Source organism: Spermophilus citellus, assembly GCF_964194105.1.
Source record: "Spermophilus citellus genome assembly, chromosome: 12".
NCBI lineage: Eukaryota > Metazoa > Chordata > Mammalia > Rodentia > Sciuridae > Spermophilus > Spermophilus citellus.
The window spans coordinates 32,751,150-32,772,386 of NC_138198.1; the positions used below are offsets into that span (position 1 = coordinate 32,751,150).

The following is a 21,237-nucleotide window of genomic DNA, read 5'->3' on the forward strand; positions in this document are numbered from 1 at the left end:
CTGGTGTGCAAGGGACACCATACTACACTACAATCTCTTGAAATGGGAAGGCCAGCAAGCCCCACCCTCCAAACATGGGGCTGCTAAGAAGGACAGAAAAGTGAAATCACAGAAAAGGAAAACAGGAAGCAACTAGCTTCACAGGGAAAAGCTTTTGCTGTAATCAATCAATCCCCCTGAACCCCTAGTTCAGGCAGTTTTAGAACTTTATATACAATGTATAGGGGGAGGGACTCAGAGGTTCACAGTCTACAGAAGTTCCCATGACAACAAGGTTTTCTTTCACTGTTCTGGGCCAATCAACCCCTCAAGACACTTTTTACAAGAATCAGCACTGGAGAAAGGGAGAGCCCCCACACACCACCCTCAGCTGTTTCCATGGAACCGAATTAGTAACACCTTCTCTTTTTTTAAAATTTATTTTAAATTTTTTATTGATTTTTCTTTTAAATAAATGATAGTAGAATGCATTACAATTCTTGTTACACATATAGAGCACAATTTTTCATATCTCTGGTTGTATATAAAGTATGTTCAAATCAATTCATGTCTTCATACATGTACCTTAGATAATGCTGTCCATCACATTCCACCATCCTTGCTGACCCCCGCCTGCTCCCTTCCCCTCCTACCCCTCTGCCCTATCTAGAGTATCTATTCCTCCTATGCTCCCCCTTCCTACCCCACTATGAGTCAGTCACCTTATATCAGAGAAAACATTCTCCATTTGTTTTTTTGGGGATTGGCTAACTTCACTTAGTATTATCTTCTCCAACGCCATCCATTTATCTGCAAATGCCATAATTTTATTCTCTTTTATTTCTGAGTAACATTCCATTGTGTATATATGCCACATTTTTTTATCCATTCATCTACTGAAGGGCACCTAGGTTGGCCCCACAGTTTAGCTATTGTGAATTGTGCTGCTATAAACATTGATGTGGCTGTGTCCCTGTAGTATGCTGCTTTTAAATCCATTAGGTATAGTCCGAGGAGAGGAATAGCTGGGTCAAATGATGGTTCCGTACCCAGTTTTCCAAGGAATCTCCATATTGGCTGCTTTCTATATTGGCTGCACCAATTTGCAGTCCCACCAGCAATGTATGAGTGTACCTTTTCCCCACATCCTCGCCAACACTTATTGTTATATGTCTTCTAAATAGCTGCCATTCTGACTGAAGTGAGATGATATCTTAGAGTAGTTTGATTTGCATTTCTATAATTGCTAGAGATGATTAACATTTTTTTCATATATTTGTTGATTGATTGTATATCCTCTTCTGAGAAGTGTCTGTTCAGGTCCTTGGCCCATTTGTTGATTGAGTTATTTGTTTTTTTGGTGTTTAGCTTTTTGAGTTCTTTATATACCCTAGAGATTAGTGCTCTACCTGATGTGTGAGGAGTAAAAAGTTGCTCCCAAGATGTAGGTTCTTTATGCACCTCACTGTTGGTTTCTTTTGCTGAGAAGAAGCTTGTTAGTTTGAAAACATTCCAAAACTAAGTAGCCTGCAGAACCTGATGGGTTGGCAGCAGAGTCACTGAATACAGCTGAGTTGAGGGCGCTTCCATCCCCCAGTTTCCCAAGTCCTCCAAGGCGTCCCTTGGGGACGTGGCCTGTGGCTTCAGGACATGTCTGTCCAACACCGCCGGGTGGAGCTCACGCTCTCCACCGGCAGCCACTCTGCCAACCCTTAAACTGAACCTGACCTGAGCGATCGCAAGAAAAAGGGGAAAGGTGCCTTACTTACCCCTAGAGGAGTCCGTTGGGGTCTCCTTGTCTGTCACTGCGCAATTCCCAGGCAACGCACCAAACGTAAGGGACCGGTGAACGACAGAGGAAGAGACCACCAAGAGACCGACTCATGCAACAGCAAAAGGGGGTTTATTGAAGATCCAGCATGCTGGGACTCTGTGCTCACTCAAGGAGGGAGAGCAGCCCAGAGACCCAAACAGGGGTTAAGCAGTGCTTAAGTACACTTTTTGGGGAGGGCGGGGGCTTTGTATACACCAGAGCAAATCATCATGAGGTGCGGGAAAATCGAACAACAACTCTCCAACATGATTAGTACATTCATTGGCGGGAACAGGTCGGGCGGGGGTGATAGGTCAGTCCTAAGAAGGGGGGGGGTACATTCAAACTGATGGGTTTGGGCCCTGAATGCCCTGAGTGCACAGGGCCCAGGTTATTTAACAACTAAATGGTCAGGGGGGATATCTACTGGGCAGTCCTGTGAATTGTCCTAACAGCTACAGGAATTTCAGGTTTTGAGTGTAGCATAGGAGCTTAACAATACCTGGTCTTTTACATTTTAACTCAGGCTTTGCAGCTTAGAAACTTTACAATGCCTGGTCTTTAACTTCAGTTTCTTTTATCCTTTCAAAATGAGTTCTTCAAAGCCCTGCAGAGGCTCGCACATAGGTGCTTTGGTTTTCTCATGACTCCAATTCACATAAAGAATCTAAACCCCACAGTCAGTAGGCCTCAAATTGCAGAAGCGGAGCAGTAGGAAAGCAGATATCAATAGAGACATTAGGAAATCAGACAAAGTATAAATTGAGTGATAGGATTAGACATTTCAACAGGGTTGATTTTGAATATATAATGTTAGGAAGAAACAAATATGTAGTCCCCAATAGGATTGACATTTGAGAGCATTAGGGAACCTGGACATGGATGTTTTCAGCAATCCATGTTCACTTTCCATTTATACTTTGGTACAATCATACGTATGAACTTTGCATTGTGTGTCCAGAATATTACTGTAATAAAATGTATATGTAGATCAGGTGACATGAGTATTTCTTCCACCATTTCTGGGAGCAATATTTTGAAGATGCATAAATTAGTATTGGGGGTCAAAGAGCTGCACCCTGTGTCTATGAATATAGAGATAATGCATGAATAGACCATACTGTGAATAAATAATATAACTGGTTCCACTTTAAATAATGGATTGAATTGATATCTGAAAATATATAAGAAATCTTATATTGATATACAATAATTCATTCCAACCAGGTATACATCTAATGGTAATATTAGGGTTATGGTTTATCATGAAGGGTGTGTGAGTTTTGATCAAAAGTGATTATGGAAATTGAAAATAATGTGTTTGCAAAAAAGTCTCATGAAAATACCAGTCAAGAAACATGGAGGAATACATGTGTTCTGAAGCAGGAAGTGATTGAAAGTAAAAAAATGCCTATACATTTGTTAACTTGTGGATGAAATATATATCCTAGGATGTGCATAAACTGAAGAAATAGTAATGTACCAGTGTTGACTAAAAATAGGCCTGACATTAATACTGCTCCGCTTCTCCAATTTGAGGCCTACTGACTGTGTGGATTAGATTCTTTATGTGAATGGAGTCATGAGAAAACCCAAGCACCTATGGGCTAGCCTCTGCAGGGCTTTGAAGAACTCATTTGACCTAAAGGATCCCTATACTCACTTGATGGAGGTCAGGAACCTTACAAAGGAAGGCGAGAGACTTCATCCACAATGACTGCCTTTTTGGCCATTTGGTTTTGGATGCACACATGGGATCTTTATTTAGATCCATCAGGTGCTGAGAATCTAAGCCACAGCTTCACACAGGGCCAAGAGGCTGATTCAGGCACATCCCTTTCCAAAGCAATTAAGCAAAAAGCCATAGGTGATGCCCATTCATTTCCCTTTGTAAACTGTTTTCTTCAGGCTTCACAAAGGGGTGGCCTGAGGCAAAGACCTTTCTGACATTCAGGGCAACAGAACAATAGGTAAGCAAAAGGCCCAAAGCAGAGTTTCTCCACTGAGATTTTACTGGTCCCACTGATATCTGAGTTTTCTGAGATGCTGGCCATTCCCTTCAGCTATCCAGTACATGGCCATGTCACAGAGCTGGGAGGTGGTACATATCTTGGACACAAAACCATGAGCCTATTCTGGAGAGTTGCCAGAATTCAGGAAGAATACAGGAACTTAGGAAGATAGCAGGTGTTGCCCATCGATAAGGCAGGATGAATGCTGGGAAGCTTTCTACTAGACAGGACACATCAATTCATGCATTCTCTTTTCTAATATCTACAACCACTGATACAGTGGGATACACTGACTTAGAAAAACTTGCCTTGTCAAATGACTTACTAGAAACAGCTCACTCCAAACTGAAAGGGTAAATTTTCTAAGCTGCAAAGCCCGAGTTAAAATGTGAAGGATAAAATTAAGATTTGTTTTAAGTTCTGTGAAGTTTTTAAAGTTCTGCTAAGTTGCAATTTCCTGAAGTGAAATTAAGTTCTGTTTTCCTGGAACCTACAATTCATGTAGAAGTTAAAAACAACTACTGGAAAAGTCACTGGAATGTATGTTGAAATCTCCCCTAACCATCTGGTTGCTCTATAAAAACAACCCAGTTCTTAGGAATGAACTATCACTCCAGCCTGCCCTGTTCCCACCAGTGAATGTACTAATCAAGTCTAAGAATTGTTGTTTGACTTTCCCTCAGTGTATGGTGATTTGTTAAAGGAGACTATGATGTATGTAAATTCCCCACCCTCCCCAAAAATGTACTTAAGCATTGTTCAACCCCTGCTCTGGGCTCTGGGCTGCTCTCCCTTTTCGAGTGGGCACAGAGCCCCAGCATTCTGGAATCTCAATAAATCCCCTCTGCTTATTGCATGAAGTCAGTCTCTTGGTGGTCTCTTCCTCCGGTGGTAGCTGGTCCCTTACATTTGGTGCACTGGCCGGGAAGTTAGCATCGCCGGACAATGAGACCCCAACAGACCCCTTTAGGGGGTAAGTAAGGCGCCTCTTCTTCTTCTTCTTCCTCTTCTTCTCCTCCTTTTTCTCCTCCTTGTTTCTCCTTTGCGATCACTCAGAGCTTCTTGGTTCAGCTTTGGTTTTAGGCTCAGTGGAGAGCATACGTTCTCAGAGCTTTTTGGTTCAGGTTTGGTTTTGGCTCAGTGGAGACCGTAAGTTCTCAAAGCTTTTTGGTTCAGGTTTGGGTTTTGGCTTGGTTTGGTTTGGGTTGGCAGTGTGGCTGCCAGTTGAGAGTGTAAGTTCTCCCTGATGGTGGTGGACAGACGTGTCCTGAAGCCACAGGCCCCCCAAGGGATGCCTTGGAGGACTCGGGGAGGGACAGAAGTGCTCTCAGTTGGTAGAAGGACAAAAGTGCCCTCGTTAGGTACTCTGCTGCCAACCCGTTTGGTTTTGCCGGCAATTCTTTTTCTCAGGTTGAATTCACTGTCTGTCTTTTATCTTTGCTTCTGAACTCGTGTTAAACGTTTACTGGGTGTCCGTGTTTGTGTCACATTTGTATTGTCCTTGTCTCTGTTTGAGTAACTCTCATTATGGGACAAAGCCATTTCACGCCTCTGTCCCTGAAGTCTTTCCTGGTCCCTGCCTCCACTCCGACCCCTTCCCCCATGATCCTATCACTCAAACCTTCTGCTCCTCCCTCTCTTCCCTCCATTCTCCCTGAGTCACAAGATTGTAGATCTTGGGGTTGTGAACAAACAGGAGCTGCATGATGATCTTTGTGTGTCTTTTTGTCTGTGTCTCTGTTAAATGTTATGGCATTGTTTTACTTTGGACTGATGCAGAGCCCCAAGTTGCAACCTGCCTTAGATATGTGAAAGTAACTTTAGCTAATTTTTAACCTAATGCTTCTCCTGTGAGGGACCAAAAGTCAATAGAACCGCCAGCTTTTCTGTTCTCACCTTTTACACCTCTCTTAGTTGTGTTTTAAAGAACTTTGATAAACTTTACTCCACTTTGTTAAGCGAGATTAGGGAAGCAGTGTTTTCTTTTCTTCCCGTAGTTGGCATGAACATGCCCACTGCAGAGGGAAATGCCAGGGGTCTAAAAACTTTGATATCTCGCTTAAACTTTTCTCAAAATCCTGTCCTCATTATTAAATTGGCATTAATTGGCTTTGGGGATGGGAACCAAACCTTCAGTCATAAATTTTGGCACCCCAGAAGGGATTTTAAAGGAGTCCCCATTCTGCCATCTTTGGGAAGCCTAGCACTCGAAACAACTGCAAGCAGAGGATGGACTTTTTGGGAGCTGACTACTGAAAAGTTAGGAGATGTGAAAAATGCCTGGTGCCTGGGGTCAAACCAAACAAGAGGAACTAATCCTGTAAGTAAAAGCTGAGGCTAAGGGACTCCCAGCAGCTGCCAGAGCCATTTGCTTTGGGGAACTCCCTTATTCCTTACCTGAACTTTAAGGATTACTCCACCTCTGTTTACTTAAAAAAAGGGACAATGAATGCAGTAATGTGTGGATATTATAGATTGTTTCTTGGGGATGATCTTGGCTGAATGTGTATCTAAAAGATGATTTTTTATTGTAACAATCTGTTATCTGAATGGGTTTCTAAAGCATTGCACTATCTTGCAGTTAAAAGTTGGGTTTAAGCAATTGTTTAGTTTGATTTCAGATAGTTAATGCTAGAAAACTTAAATACTTAGGATAAAAAAAATTTTAATTAAAGAGTTTCAATTTTGAACTGGGTAGCCTGAGAAAATTTCACTAGGTATACCAGTGCATTAACTTGGGCAAGGATAGTAAATTATGATATGATATCTGTTCTCCTCAGTGTGTAAGATTCATGGAAAAATAAGTGCTAAATTAAAATGGTGGTCTGGCTTATTGAAATGGCATTAATTAGCAACAGTCTTGGGAATTTTCAAAATTTAATTTTAGATATACATGGTAGTGTGTGGTTCTTTTTAAAAATTTTCAGATAATTTAATATAACTTAGTACTACTTTAGGAAATTCAGAACAAAGAAAGTAGCTTAATGATCCTAAAGAAACTTCTTCTGATGGTGGCTTTTATATTATCAAAAAAGATCCTATTTTCAGTTTTTGTCCCGACCGGCAGGACACATCAACATGGGCAGCAAACCTTGATGGGGAGGAATGAAGGGACAAGAGACATGAAAGGTGACAGCAAGACAAAAGTTCTGATCAAGTTGCAAACTTTTATTGTTCACACAGGGGTATTTATGTGCTGGGGATGGGGGAAGCTCTCTTATTGGCAGTTGCTAGATGTCTTCACAAGGTGAGATAAGGCAGGATGTTTCAGGAAGACAGATGGCTGCAGGATGTCTCAGGGAGATAGATGGATTCAGGGTGTCTCCCAGGGGGCTGTTTCTTGTAACTGTCAGGCTATTCTTTGAAGGACAACTCCCTTCTAGTCTCTGGCACTGTCAGGCTATTCTTTGAAGGACAACTCCCTTCTAGTCCCTGGCAAGTTTTGTGTGAGCAAGTTTTTCTAATGTAACGAGATATAAAGATATAAAATTTTGAGAATTGCATCTTGAACTTACATCATAATTTTCAACATCCAAACCTGGAAATTATGACTTATAGCTAAAATGCCTTAGGCATGAGGTTTCTGCTCAGAATTCCAGTTTTCCAAGTTCCTTCCAGACCTCAGCCAGGACTTAAGCTGATATGCAAATAAAAGAAGCCTGCAGCACTCAGCAGGAGACAGATCTCAGACCCAAGAGAAAAAAAAGAGTAAAAGTGTCTTTTTACCTGAACTCAAACTAACCCCAACCAAAAAGTAAATTATATGGTATTTACTAATTACTGGCCAGTCATCTTTTTTAGGACTTGATTTTTCTTAGATTCTGTATTTTTTGTTGAGTTCATGATTTTGATCCTGCAGACGGGTTGGTGTTTTCTGATCAGTTCTATTTTTGATCAACTATGGAGTTTTTAAACATTGCAATGGAGATTTCACCTGGAAAAGCTACACGTCTTTACTATTGTGTTATGTGTTACACTTGTGTTACGTGTTGTATGTCAGTATGTCTGTATGTGTGTATGTCCATATATCCTGCAGTGATATGAAAATTGACAGATGAGGAGCGCTCATGAAAAATTTAAAAATGGATCCAAATATCTTTGATTCACATAATTCAAATGGTTCAATTCAAATTTGGTAAACAGATAAAAGTAAAGATGACTTTAAAATTAAGCTTATAAGTTTTTCTGGGTGTTCAAAAAGAGACCCTAATAAAATGTTGATGTCTATGAAATAATCTGATTAAATTCAGAAGTATTGTTTCAAAATGTGAACAGAAGGAGGTTAACAGATGGAAAAGAGAAACTAAAAGTTTCTAGATATAAATTTAATAGAGGGAAAATATGTTTCTGGATAAGAGAGTCTATATGATTAAGTAATTAAGAGGGTTTAAATAAGTGATTTAAAAAAAAGGTCTGTGTAAGTTGGCTATATGTGTAATTTTTTTGAGCAAGTAATCTTAAAAAATTAAAGATTATACAACTATGGTTAAACAACAGCTGTTATTTTTCAACATTGTAATGTTATTTCTTTAAAAGCTAAACTTAATTAATATAAAAAAATCAATGCAATTATGGTAGTTTTAATGTGTTCATATCTTCCAGGTATACAAGTCTGTAAGGTAGAAGCTTCAAAAGAACATTGTATCAAGCTGGTGTTCTAAGGTTGTATGGTAATTTTAGGCTTAAGAGAAAAAATATGTTGGAGATTTATTTATATCATTTGTGTTCTACAACTGGACTTGTTATCAATAAGATATGTACATTTCCATGTTACTTTTTACACTGACATACAATTTAAATGTATTTTTAAGTCAATGAGAGCCTAATCTGTGTAAAGGTTTTATTGTAAAACACAAAAGTACTTTGCTACTTTTCTATAAAAGGTTAGAAGTTTTCAGCCTTTAATTCATGTTTTAGGTGTGATATTATGTTGTTAGCTAATAACCATGTAGACTTGAGCAACAATTTATGTAGACTTTATAAAATGATGTCTAAAAAGCAAAGATCAGCTTCAGAACTATAGTATTTAAGATTTATAAAGAGTCCCACCTTACTTGAGATAAGGCTCTATGTCCCACCACATGTGAAAGAGACTATAAAAGAAGTAAGCCAGATTTCAGTACATTTAAAGTTGTGTCCAAAAGTTGGTTTTTGTCAAGATTACTAGGATCTCAAACAGGGGATTATGATGTATAACCCTGCCAGAATTCAAGGTAGCTATTATATAAACTACATATGTCTTCACCCTAGTTAATTTTAGTTTGTAGTTTGCTTATAGATGGTCTAAGGATTGCCTGTTAATGTTTTAAAGAGGTACTGCTTTAAGAACACACAACCTGGGTCAACTTAAGATAAGGAGTTATCAACTACAGGATAGAGAGATACACATTAAAGCCCAGTGCTCTTAGTATAAGGCTGTTAACTTATTTGCTGGATGTTTAAGATTAAGTTTTTAAAATTAAAGTTAAATTAAAAGGGCCAAGAAAACCAATATTTGGCACTTGCCCTCTGAGTCAGTCTGAATCAGGGAATAGGGGACTTCTCCAAAGAGCTTTGCAACTCTAGGCCACATAACCTCCCAATCAGGGAGATTAATGAGACCAGTGGAGGACAGAAAGCCAATCATTGCATTTGCTATGAAGAGGATGGTCATCAGAAAAGGGAGACATCCCTGATGCTTCCAAGGGAAGCCACATGGTCACGCAAGGCCTGGACCCATCCTAGCACAAATGGCACTAGCGGAACTGAGAAGCTGCTGTAAGTTCCCCGAGGACTCCCAGGGAAACTCAGCTGACTGTTAACAATAGATGGAAACAAAAGTCAGTTTGACTTGCTTCATCTTAAACACTTAGCAAAGACAGTCAAAGCCAAAGCACAGCTGTTCCTGGGCATTTAAAATGATAATAATAGTTAAATGTAACTTCCATAAATAAATAAACTGGAGGCTATAAAAGAGAGTCTCAGACAGGAATGCCTGATAACTATTAAAAGGAACTGCCAGAATAGTTTTTAGTTTAAGGCCCACAGATATTCCTAACCTACACAGGTAGGCTTGGTGTTTGCTAGTATTGTTATCCAGCCCTAAGTAACAGAATTAAAAGTTTCTCTATTAGACACAGGTCATACTAATGAAAGGATTTTACAAGATCAGATGACATTAAATTATTAGACTATATCATAAGGGAAAGGACATCTGTAAACCTAAATGTTAATTGTTATGTTTACATCCCTGATATTTCTGGCAAGGTGACAAATATCCTTAAAGATTTACATGCTCAGATGAAGCCATGTCCTCAGCAACTTTGTCAGGGAAACAATATCTTAGCTCCTGGTTCTTGGTACTTCCTGGTGGAAAACATTGTTAGTCTTTGTCTTTGCCATCATACCCATTGGCATATTCCTGTGCTATGGCATTTATTGCTGCATCAATCTGGTTCCAAAACTAATGAATTCTTGTTTCTCTTATAGACCACCCATCACTCAAATGGCTCTCCAGCCTATTACTTCTCAATTGGACTTTTATCATGGACCACTCAATAGACCCGATTTTAAAGGGGGACTCCAAACTGCTTGCCCTACACCATCCCTTTTCAGCCTGAAGAAGCCAGAAAGATCCTTTTTGCCCCCCCTTCCTTGCAGCAGTGAGTAGTTCCCAAATTAGTGGGAGGAATGAAGCCAGATTTAAAGTTGGAAGTCAGTGTAGTTAGATAAATCGGGGTCTAATACCGAGTGAAATCTAAAATGGAGGCCACGCTGAAAATGATTCCAGGGAACACAAAACAACTCATGAAATGTGAAACCCTTCAATAATTATGATTCATTACTTTTAAGATTAAAAGTAGTCAGAAAAAGGAGTGGGGAATGAAAGGGTAAAGTTTCTAAGCTGCAAAGCCTGAGTTAAAATGTAAAGGATAAGATTAAGATTTGTTTTAAGTTCTGTGAAGTTTTTAAAGTTCTGCTAAGTTGCAATTTCCTGAAGTGAAATTAAGTTCTGTTTTCCTGGAACCTACAATTCATGTAGAAGTTAAAAACAACTCCCGGAAAAGCCACTGGAATGTATGTTGAAATCTCCCCTAACCATCTGGTTGCTCTGTAAAAACAACCCAGTTCTTAGGAATGAACTATCACTCCAGCCTGCCCTGTTCCCGCCAATGAATGTACTAATCAAGTCTAAGAATTGTTGTTTGACTTTCCCTCAGTGTATGGTGATGTGTTAAAGGAGACTATGATGTATGTAAATTCCCTGCCCTCCCCAAAAAGTGTACTTAAGCATTGTTCAAAACCTGCTCTGGGATCTGAGCTGCTCTCCCTTCTCAAGTGGGTACTGAGCCCCATCATGCTGGAATCTCAATAAATCCCCTTCTGCTTATTTCATGAAGTCAGTCTCTTGGTGGTCTCTTCCTCCGGTGGTAGCTGGTCCCTTACAAAACCAAATAAACCGACTTTCCTACCTATTCTCAGAACATGAGACAAAACCACACACCCACACTGACACCCACAAAGGCACCTCCTTCCCCCAAGTAGGTCTGTGACTATCCGGAGTGTCCTCTGACTGGTGCACCATACTATGTTCCCCCCAAATGGCCTGTCCCGTCTCAGAACTGGTCTCCTTGGCCAACTCTGTGAACTTGTCAGGAGCCAGCTGTGAGCCCCTACCTGCTTTCTCAGGAAAGGCCCCTCTTCACAGTGTTCCTGGCATTTGGCCATCCTCACATCAGTAGGTACCAAGAAAGACTGACTCTGTCCTTGGTAAATCCAAACAAGTGAGACCACTTGGACTGGGACTGGGACTGGCTCTGGGTGCCTGGCTTCCTGGATCCCAAGTTCAGAGAGTTCCATCACCAAGGAAGTGAGGTGAGGTCACTAGCTTCAGGAACTGAATGAGGTCACTGCCTTGGCAACCACTGTGTCCTAACAGTTGCTTCCAAGAGTCCCATGAGATGGAGGCTGCCCCTACTTCCTCTGACACTTTCACAAGGTAGAGTGGTATATCAACCATAAGCACCCAGGAATAGCTCTCCACAAAGGCCTGGTTTGGTCCAACTTCTCTACGTTAAGAAGACAGTGGCTGATTCAAACACAACCCTTCATCCTGACCAGGTTGCTTGCCATGGAAGATGACTTTTGCTCTCTCAGGTCCTTCATAGCTGCCTAAATCTTCTCCAGGGATCATTTATGCATGGACCTTTGAGATTCTCAGCAGGTGGAAGGTCCCCTGCATTACTGTATTGTAAGACCAACTCTGTCCCTGCTCTTCTGAAAGTTAGATTAAAGGGACAGTGTATGGTTAGGGTTAATAACATGTTCGATTTGGGTTAGGAATCATTCTGCTGGATGAATAATGGTATTGGGAACCTGCGATATTTATAAGAATATAGAGGTGAAATATAAGTAGGAAAACAGAAAACTAGGTAAGATTTGAAGCCCAGAAGGGCACTGGGCCCTTGATTTGGATACTTAGCTTTGAATTACGTTCTGCACAGATGTCTCAGATAAATTGATACACAATGGCATAGGACCTTGTACCTTGGATGATTGAATGTAGAAGAGAACATCCATTCAAACAGGGATAGTCAGTAGGATCAGAAAGATAGTCAGTAGGTTTCGGAAGAAGAGTGAGTATAGGATTTGGATGAATATTTCTTTAGCAACAGGGTTTCGGTTAGACAGTGAATGTCAATGTCATCACATGTGAAGGGTCAGTCACAATGATGAACTGGGGAAAATATGTAGGAAAGCAGATATCAATAGAGACATTATGAAATCAGGCAAAGTAAAAAGTGAGTGATAGGATTAGACATTTTCAACAGGGTTGTGGTTGAAAATATAATCTTAGGAAGAAACAAATATGTAGCCACCAACAGGATTGACATTTGAGAGCATTAGGCAACCTGGACATGGATGTTTTTAGTAATCCATGTTCACTTTCCCTTTAGGATTTGGTACAATCATAAGTGTGACCTTTGCATTTGTGTCCAGAACATTACTGTGATAAAATGTATATGTAGATCAGGTGACATGAGTATTTCTTCCACCGTTTCTGGGAGCAATATTTTGAAGACCTATAAATTAGTATTCGGGGTACAAAAAGGTGTACCCTGTGTCTTTGAATATAGAGATAATGCATGAATAGACCATACTGTGAATAAATAATATAACTGGATCCACTTTAAATAATGGATTGAATTGATATCTTAAAATATATAAGAAATCATCTATAGATATACAATCATTCAATCCAACCAGTTATACATCTAAAGATAATATTAGTGTTATGGTTTATCATAAAGGGTGTGTGAGTTTTGCTTCAAAGGTGATTATGAAAATCGAAAATAATGTGTTTGGAAAGAAGTATCATGAAAAGACCAGTCAAGAAACATGGAGGAATACATGTGTTCTGAAGCAGGAAGTGATTGAAAGGGAAACAAATGCTTATAAATTTGCTAAATTGTGGATGAAATATATATCCTATGATGTGCATAAACTGAAGAAATAGTAATTTACCAGTTTTGAATAAAAATGAACGTCAAAATACACATTATGTCCCATAGGATCTACTTGCATTAACGTTAAACTGGGTGAGTTACTGTAGAAATATTGGGATTTGTATGCACCATTCCATGAAGTTAGTTATCAGTACTAGGAAACAAATATGTATTTCAGGTGGATGAATATTTCTGAGAATAATCTTGTGAAAAGTTGATTATAAATCCACATACATGAACATGAATGAATTTAGGGAGTGTCTATAAGACACATATATTTCCTATTTTGAAAAATCTAGAGATTGTGTACACATACACACAGACATTAAAATTAGCAATATATATGCCAATCGAAATTCACCATGAAATATGTATTATCCAGAGATCCAAAAATATTCCTTTGACTGAACATGGATTTATTTATAATGTTGTTCAACTAGGAAGCTCACCCAGAGGTTGAATTTTCAGTTCCAACGGTATTTATGAGGAGTGATCTCTTCTCACAATTTGTATCTGCCATGTAAGCCACCTCACAAGAATGTACGTGTGGTGCCAGGTAGGATTCTATATGTGCGTATAAAAATACATGTGCTCAATAGGCTACAGAGAAAGGGAGACAGGAATTCACATATTTGTAAACTTTAAAAACACATGGAGAATTATTTCAACAAAAAATTGACTATATTTATAACTCCTACCCTATATAATGCAAAAGGCAAGTCCAACTATACACCATGCCTCCTCCAAACTGCTTGTATTTCTGTTCTGTTTGGGTTATTTTTCTCCATCATATTAGGATTAGTAGTCAGAGTCTAGTAGGGTATGGGTTAGTGTCAGGGATTCAGTATTTCGAATGGAAAATAGGAAAAATAATCCAATGTGTATGCAAATATGTGCTACACACAAATCTTCCCACTCTCATCCAGAACAATGCCTTGACATTACCTTCGCCCCAAGTAAGACCCAATTGAATACATATCTGGAATGGAAAATGATCAGGAGTTCACAACCTTGGAGGTGGTAGAGGAGTTTCCACAAGTAAAGGACAAGTTAAACACTGCACAAATATGGAGCTCTGCTGGCCTAAAGACTTCTTGAGAACCTGCCTCTGAGTTTGGGCACTTGAAATATATATTGTTGTCAGGAGCTTTAGCTTCCTTTCTAGTGAGACCATTAAAGCTGGATCTGCATCTATGTGACCTGGAGGACATGGTTTCTTATTTTCCAATGAACATGAGGCAGTAGTGCTGAATTCTCTCTTTGTAAGTAAACTGTGGCCACTAGTGGCTAAGTGTCTCCCGGTGTGGACTGTGAAGCCATTTAGTCATCCTACACTTTTTCTGGTGTTTCTTGCTGCTGCACTGGGAATTTGGTATTTGCTTCACAAAATACACGGAGTTCAACTGGGACACAGTGTTGGAGGGTTCTGTCATGTGTGGTGGGTCAGGGTCTGTAGGAGAATGCACCAACCAAGCTTCTATCCCATATTGCTTTCCCCCTTGACCATAGCAACCTGATTCTGAACATTGCCCTGAAACCTCTCCATATAACAAGATGCCTTTACATAAAAGGGTCTGCTGGCTGCACCATGTCAGTCACAAGCCATTTGCAAGCCAATGGCAGATCCACATGGCCCCACCACAGATGTTTTATCACACACTTGCACACCACTGCTCTAGGCCCACTACTCAGCAGGATCCAACTTACTGGCATCTCTGTTCTACACCATTTTCATGAAACCCAGTCAATCAAGGCACTGTCTGGTGTTGGGAAAAGTATAAATGACAGCCATACCCCAGAGAAAAAACCCCAACATGGTGCCTAAGGACCTCTTCTTCCTACCTTCTTCTTTTCTGCAGTGGCGTGAAAAGTTCCCGCCCATGTGAACTCTCCCACCCGCGCCAATTTCAAATCTGGCTGTCGGGGAACCTTAGCCCCAATGAGAACTAATTCCTGGGCTCCGGAGCTGATATCTGGAAGAAATTGCCAATAAACGGGTTGCCTGCCATTTATCTAAGCCCTACCATCTCCCCCTTAGTTCTATATAAGCACACAGCTTTTTGCAATAAAATTGGAATTCTCACGGTGAAGTGTCTTTGCGTGGGGAATTCTTTCATTCTGGTGCCCCGTGTGAGGATACGGGTGAGCTCTTTCCAACAGGAGCCCCGTCCCCCCCTCCGCTGTGACACTCCGCCCTGGTTCGCTCTTTTCAGACGCCAGCTTCCTGCACTCCCCACTGACCCCAGCTCGCCAACTCCCTTCAGGCTAGCGCTGGTTTTGTGACCATGATCGTCCGGCACACTCCAGACGCCCGGTAGGGGGGAGGGAATTCACCCCACTAAGACCTTTATCAGTTGCAGTGGACCGTCTGGTGATCCGTTTCCCTTTGGGGCATGAGGTTTCTGAGTTTACACGAGAGGCTCTGTGTTTTTTTCCTCCTCAGCTGCAGCTGCCGGCTAGAGTTGCTGTTTCCTGCCGGGCTGCTGTGTCTGGCTGAAGCTGCCTTTCTGCTTGGGGAAAACTGAACTCCCGGCCTGGAACTGCGTTCTGCCATAGCCGGAGTTCTGTTTTCGTTACTGACTTCTTCCGCTGCAGTGGAAAACTTTCCTGACTTCAGGTTGCACGTGGCTCTGACCCCATTGGGTCTCACAGATCGCACTTCACTGGTGACGACCGCATAGTGCCCTCTGTATTTCCTTGCGACAGCTGGTCATTTTGGGGACGCCCACCTGACCCCCGTTCGCTCTGAGCTTCCTGGAAGCCGCTCCAGCCCGGGTTTTCTCTTTGTATCTCTTTCTTATTCTTATTCTCTCTCTCTCTCTCTCTCTCTCTCTCTCTCTCTCTCTCTCTCTCTCTCTCTCTCTTTCCATCTCTCCCTGTGACTATGGGCACCTCTTCATCTGTACCTGAAACCTCACCTCTCAAATGTTTAATTAAAAAAAATCTGGCCACACTCTCCCTCACACCAGACATCAAGCCCAAACTTCTAATCAAATTCTGTACCCAAGATTGGCCTACATATCCACTGGTTAATGGCAATAATTGGCCTCCAGAAAGCTCCTTAGATCCAAACCTCCTCTGGGACCTTTTTAACTATTGCTGGCATCTGAAAAAGTGGAGGGAGATTCCCTGCTTTGAAGGTTTTAGCCTTCTCGCACAGCACCCTGCTCTCTGCTCCTCCTGCTCTCCCTCTCAGGTCCTCCTTGTTTGCAAACCCCTCTCTTCCCCTACTTCTACTCCTGACTTCACAGATTCTTCCTCATTCAACCCAGCAGATGAACCCCCACCTTATCCCCCAGCCCCATCTGCCCCTTCTCTCCCGCTATACCCTCCTCTTCCGCTGCCTGATTCCACAGATCCTCAGCCTTCCGTTTCATCCCCCTCCCCTCCACCCTCTTCTGCCTACTCTACCTCCTCCTCTGCAGAGACACCCCCTTCCCCTCCCTCTCCTTCCTGTCCGCTGCCTGCCTCTTTCAGTCCTTCTGTTACCAGGTCTAAGGGATTCCTTCTTACCCCCAAGACAATCACACCCCTTCGTGAGGTAGCTGATCCCCAGGGTGTCATCAGAGTCCACATGCCCTTCTCCATGTCGGACATTACTCAGCTAGAGAGGAAGTTAGGCTCATTCACCACTGACCCCACCACTTACATTCGGGAGTTTCAATGGGTCCTACAAGCATATAGCCTCACTCATCATGACATCTACATGCTCTTGGCCAATACACTTCTCCCCGAGGAAAGGTGATGGGTCTGGGAGCTAGCCCAAGCCCATGCTGATGAAAATCATAGGACCAATCCCAACCACCCCACGGGCCCTCATGCTGTCCCAGAGCAGGATCCCCTATGGGATTATAACACCCCTGAAGGCTTGCAGTCTCGTGACATTTTTACATCCTGCCTCTTGGTGGGCCTGAAAAAGGCCACCCGCAAGGCTCTTAACTTTCAAAAGGTGCAGGAGGTCATTCAAAGGAAGGAGGAAACACCTTCAGAATTCCTGGATAGACTAACCAAGACCCTTCAACAGTACACAAACCTCGACCCAGAAACCCCTGATGGCCGTCATGTCTTATTGACATATTTTCTGGCCCAAAGCTACCCTGACATTAAAGCCAAGCTTAAAAAGCTTGAACAGGGCCCTGCTACTCCTCAGACCGAAATCCTCACTGTCACTTTCAAGGTTTTTCATGGTAGAGAGGATGAACGCGAATGCTGTAGGCAGAGGGCTGAAAATGCCAAATTCCAAATGTTGGCCTAGGTCACTCAGAGAAGGCCATCACCACACCATCCCAATAAGACACCCCCTGGAGCTTGCTTCAAATGTGGTAAGGAGGGACATTGGGCCAGGGATTGTCCTTCGCTGAGGACACCCTCCACCCCCTGCCCAAAATGCCATCAAAGGGGACACTGGGGGGCAGACTGCCCAACAACCCGAAAGGGAGGTTGGTCAGCCACCCGGCAACCCCAGCCTCTCCTGGGCTTGGCAGAGGAGGATTGATGGAGCCCTGGGCCTTCCCTCCCGACTATTACCATCAAGAAGCAAGAGCCCAGGGTCACCTTCCTGGTGGATGGACGCTTCATTACCTTCCTCTTAGATACTGGTGCCACTTTTTCGGTCTTGAGGGAGTATTGGGGTCCGACCACACCCTCAAAAACTCCTATTGTCGGGGTAGGAGGTAAACAGATTTTCCCCCGAACCCCCGCCCTTATCACGTTATATGCAGAGATCCCTTTTGTCCTTCACACACTCCTTTCTCGTTATGAGCCATTGCCCTATTCCCCTTCTGGGAAGGGACATACTCTCACTATTGAAAGTCAGCATTCACATATCACCCCACACCTCTCCTACCTCTCATTTCCTCATGATGTTCCTAGGGGCAGATACACCTCCTTCATGCACTCTTCCACAACTATCTAAACCAGTTAACCCTGAGGTTTGGGACAAAACTACACCCTCTATGGCTAAATGCAGTCCTATTCATATTGTCTTATGGGACCCTTCAAGATATATTAGTCAACCACAATATCCACTCACAACCACAGCCCTCCTCGGATTAGAACCCATCATCCAGGATTTATTATGAAAGGGGTATCTTAGGCCTACACACTCTCCTTTCAACACCCCGATTCTGGCAGTTAAGAAACCTAACGGGTCCTACAGCCTGGTTCAAGACCTTCGCCTTGTCAACTCCTCTGTGGTCCCCATCCACCCACTAGTGCCCAACCCTTACACCCTCCTCTCTCAGATCCCTGCCACTACTATCCACTTCTGGGTCTTAGATTTGAAAGATGCATTCTTTTCTATTCCCTTGTCCTCAGAATCTCAGGATATCTTTGCTTTTGCGTGGACTGACCCTCACACCTGCCATTCTCGTCAGCTTACCTGGACTGTCCTCCCACAGGGATTCAGGGATAGCCCTCATCTCTTTGGCCAAGTTTCTTGCCCAGGACCTCACATCCTTTCACCCCACCTGTCCTGACTACTCTCCTTCAATATGTCGATGACCTTCTTCTATGTAGTCCCTCTTGGGAACACTCTTAATCCCACACTGCCCAGCTTCTTAATTTCCTGGCAGACAAGGGATATAGGGTGTCTCCCCACAAGGCCCATGTTTCCCAGTCTTCTGTCACCTATCTTGGTTTTTGCCTTACACCCTGGAAAAAGGAAATAACACTGGATAGGAGGCAACTCCTCTCTAATCTTCCAGTGCCCCATACGAAAGCCGAAATACTATCATTCCTAGGACTAGCAGGTTATTTTAGGGCCTGGATCCCAAATTATTCTCTTCTAGCCAAACCCCTGTATGACCTTGCAAAGGGACCCCCTAGTGAATCTCTTGCATCCTCCCCCAACTACCACTTCCACAGGCTTCAGCAACTCCTCTTAAAGGCACCTGCCCTTCACCTTCCTGATCTTTCAAGACCATTTCATCTATATGTCCATGAAAAGGGGGGGGGGGCAAGCACTTGTGGTCTTAGGTCAAAACTGTGGGCCTACATTTGCACCTGTGGCATATTTTTACAAGCAACTAGACCCTACCATCCATGGGTGGGCCTCTTGCTTAAGAGCTCTTGCTGCTGGACAAATTTTACACAAAGAAGCCTCTAAGCTGACTTTTGGGGCCCCTTTAACTATCCACTCCCCACATCACTTGAAGTATCTTTTAGCTTATAAGGGCCTTCAAACCCTTCCTCCATCCAGAGTTCTGTCGCTCCTCACTTCCTTTCTGGAAAACCCTAATATTACTTTCCTCCCCTGCTCTGCACTGAACCCTGCCTCACTGCTCCCAATGACTCCCACATCTGACACACCAACTCATAATTGCTTGGAAACCTTAGATGATTTCCTCCCCTGTCATTCTTCCATTTCTGAGGGACCACTCACCAAGCCTGACCTTATCTGGTTCACTGACGGCAGTTCCTTTAGGCAGAATGGCACTCATTACTCTGTATACGCTGTAGTTTCAACCACTGAGATTATAGAGGCCAAAGCTCTGCCTTCAGGAACTACCAACCAGCAGGCTGAACTTATAGCAGCCACTCATGCCTGCCTTCTAGCACAAGGCAAATCCCTCACCCTTTATACTGACTCAAAATATGTCTTCCATATTTTATTATCCCATGCTGCAATATGGAAGGAGCGAGGCCTACTTACCACCAAAGGTAATGCTATCACTAATTCAGCTCTTATAACTAATCTGATAGAGGCCTCCCACTTACCCACCCAGTTGGGAGTTGTCCATTGTAGGTCCCATCAGAAGGACGGCTCTCTTATCACTGAGGGCAACACCAAAGCTGACCAGGTGGCACGAATGGCTGCTACCACTTCCAATTATGGCCCCCCTGGGGGACATATAATGGCCACTTTAGACAGCTCATCTGAAGCCCCTACTTCTTCCAGTAACAACAAGGATCTTTTCAAGTTCCTTCATACTCTATTCCATTCCAATTCTCAGTCTTTGACCCTCTTTTTACAGAGCTTCTTCTCCCTCACCCCCTCTGACAAAGCCATGCTACAAAATATAGCCTCAAATTGTCAGATCTGTCAGTGGACCAACCCTCATACTCCTTTAAGGCCCAAACCTTTCCCTTCCCACCAAGCCCGGGGACACATTCCTGCTGCTGACTGGCAGGTAGGCTTCACCAACATGCCCACAGTATGGCGCACTAAATACCTCCTTGTCTTTGTGGACACTTTCTCTGGTTGGGTTGAGGCATTTCCCACTTCCAATAAAAAGGCTTCCACTGTAGCTTCAATCTTACTGACAGACATCATCCCCAGGTTTGGTATGCCCACTTCCTTACAATCTGACAATGGCCCTGAGTTTATTTCTAGGATAACACAAAAGGTCTCTCAAGCCCTCTCCTTCAAGTGGCATTTCCACTGTCCATATCGCCCCCAGGCTTCAGGGAAAGTGGAGTGGGTAAATCGTACTCTAAAGGAAGTCCTTACCAAATTGACAATGGAATTAAACTTAGACTGGGTCAAACTCCTTCCCTTGGCTTTGCTTTGAATCAGAGCTGTCCCTAAGAAACCATCTTTACTGTCTCCCTTTGAGATAATGTATGGAAGACCTCTTATACCCCCTGGGTTGGTCGTTTCACAAGGATCTCTCACCCGAGATTTGTCTTTGCCTCTCTTGTTTCATCTCCGCTCGGAACTCTGGAAATATCAGGACTGGCTTCTTCTGGACCCAGTCTCCTCTCCAAACACTCCTCCCTTAACACCTGGGAGTCTAGTATATTATAATACCTCAGAGGAGAAAGGGCCTCTTACCCCAAAATGGGAAGGCCCCTATCCTGTCATTCTCTGTACCCCCACCACCGCCAAACTCTCCTTACCAGAAAACCATCTCACTCCCTGGATTCACATTTCTAGGTTGAAGCCATATCTCCAAGAGGCCCCACCTGCTGACGACAGGACCACCCCAGAGGAACTCCAAGAATCACC

At 42.8% G+C, this 21,237-nt stretch overlaps 1 protein-coding gene across 1 annotated transcript in view; it reads left to right on the forward strand.

The window, feature by feature from the left end:
- The window catches only part of LOC308631406 (E3 ubiquitin-protein ligase RNF213-like), a gene marked incomplete at both ends in the record, with an annotated part of 277,493 nt that overhangs the window by 62,746 nt on the left and 193,510 nt on the right, over positions 1-21,237 (forward strand).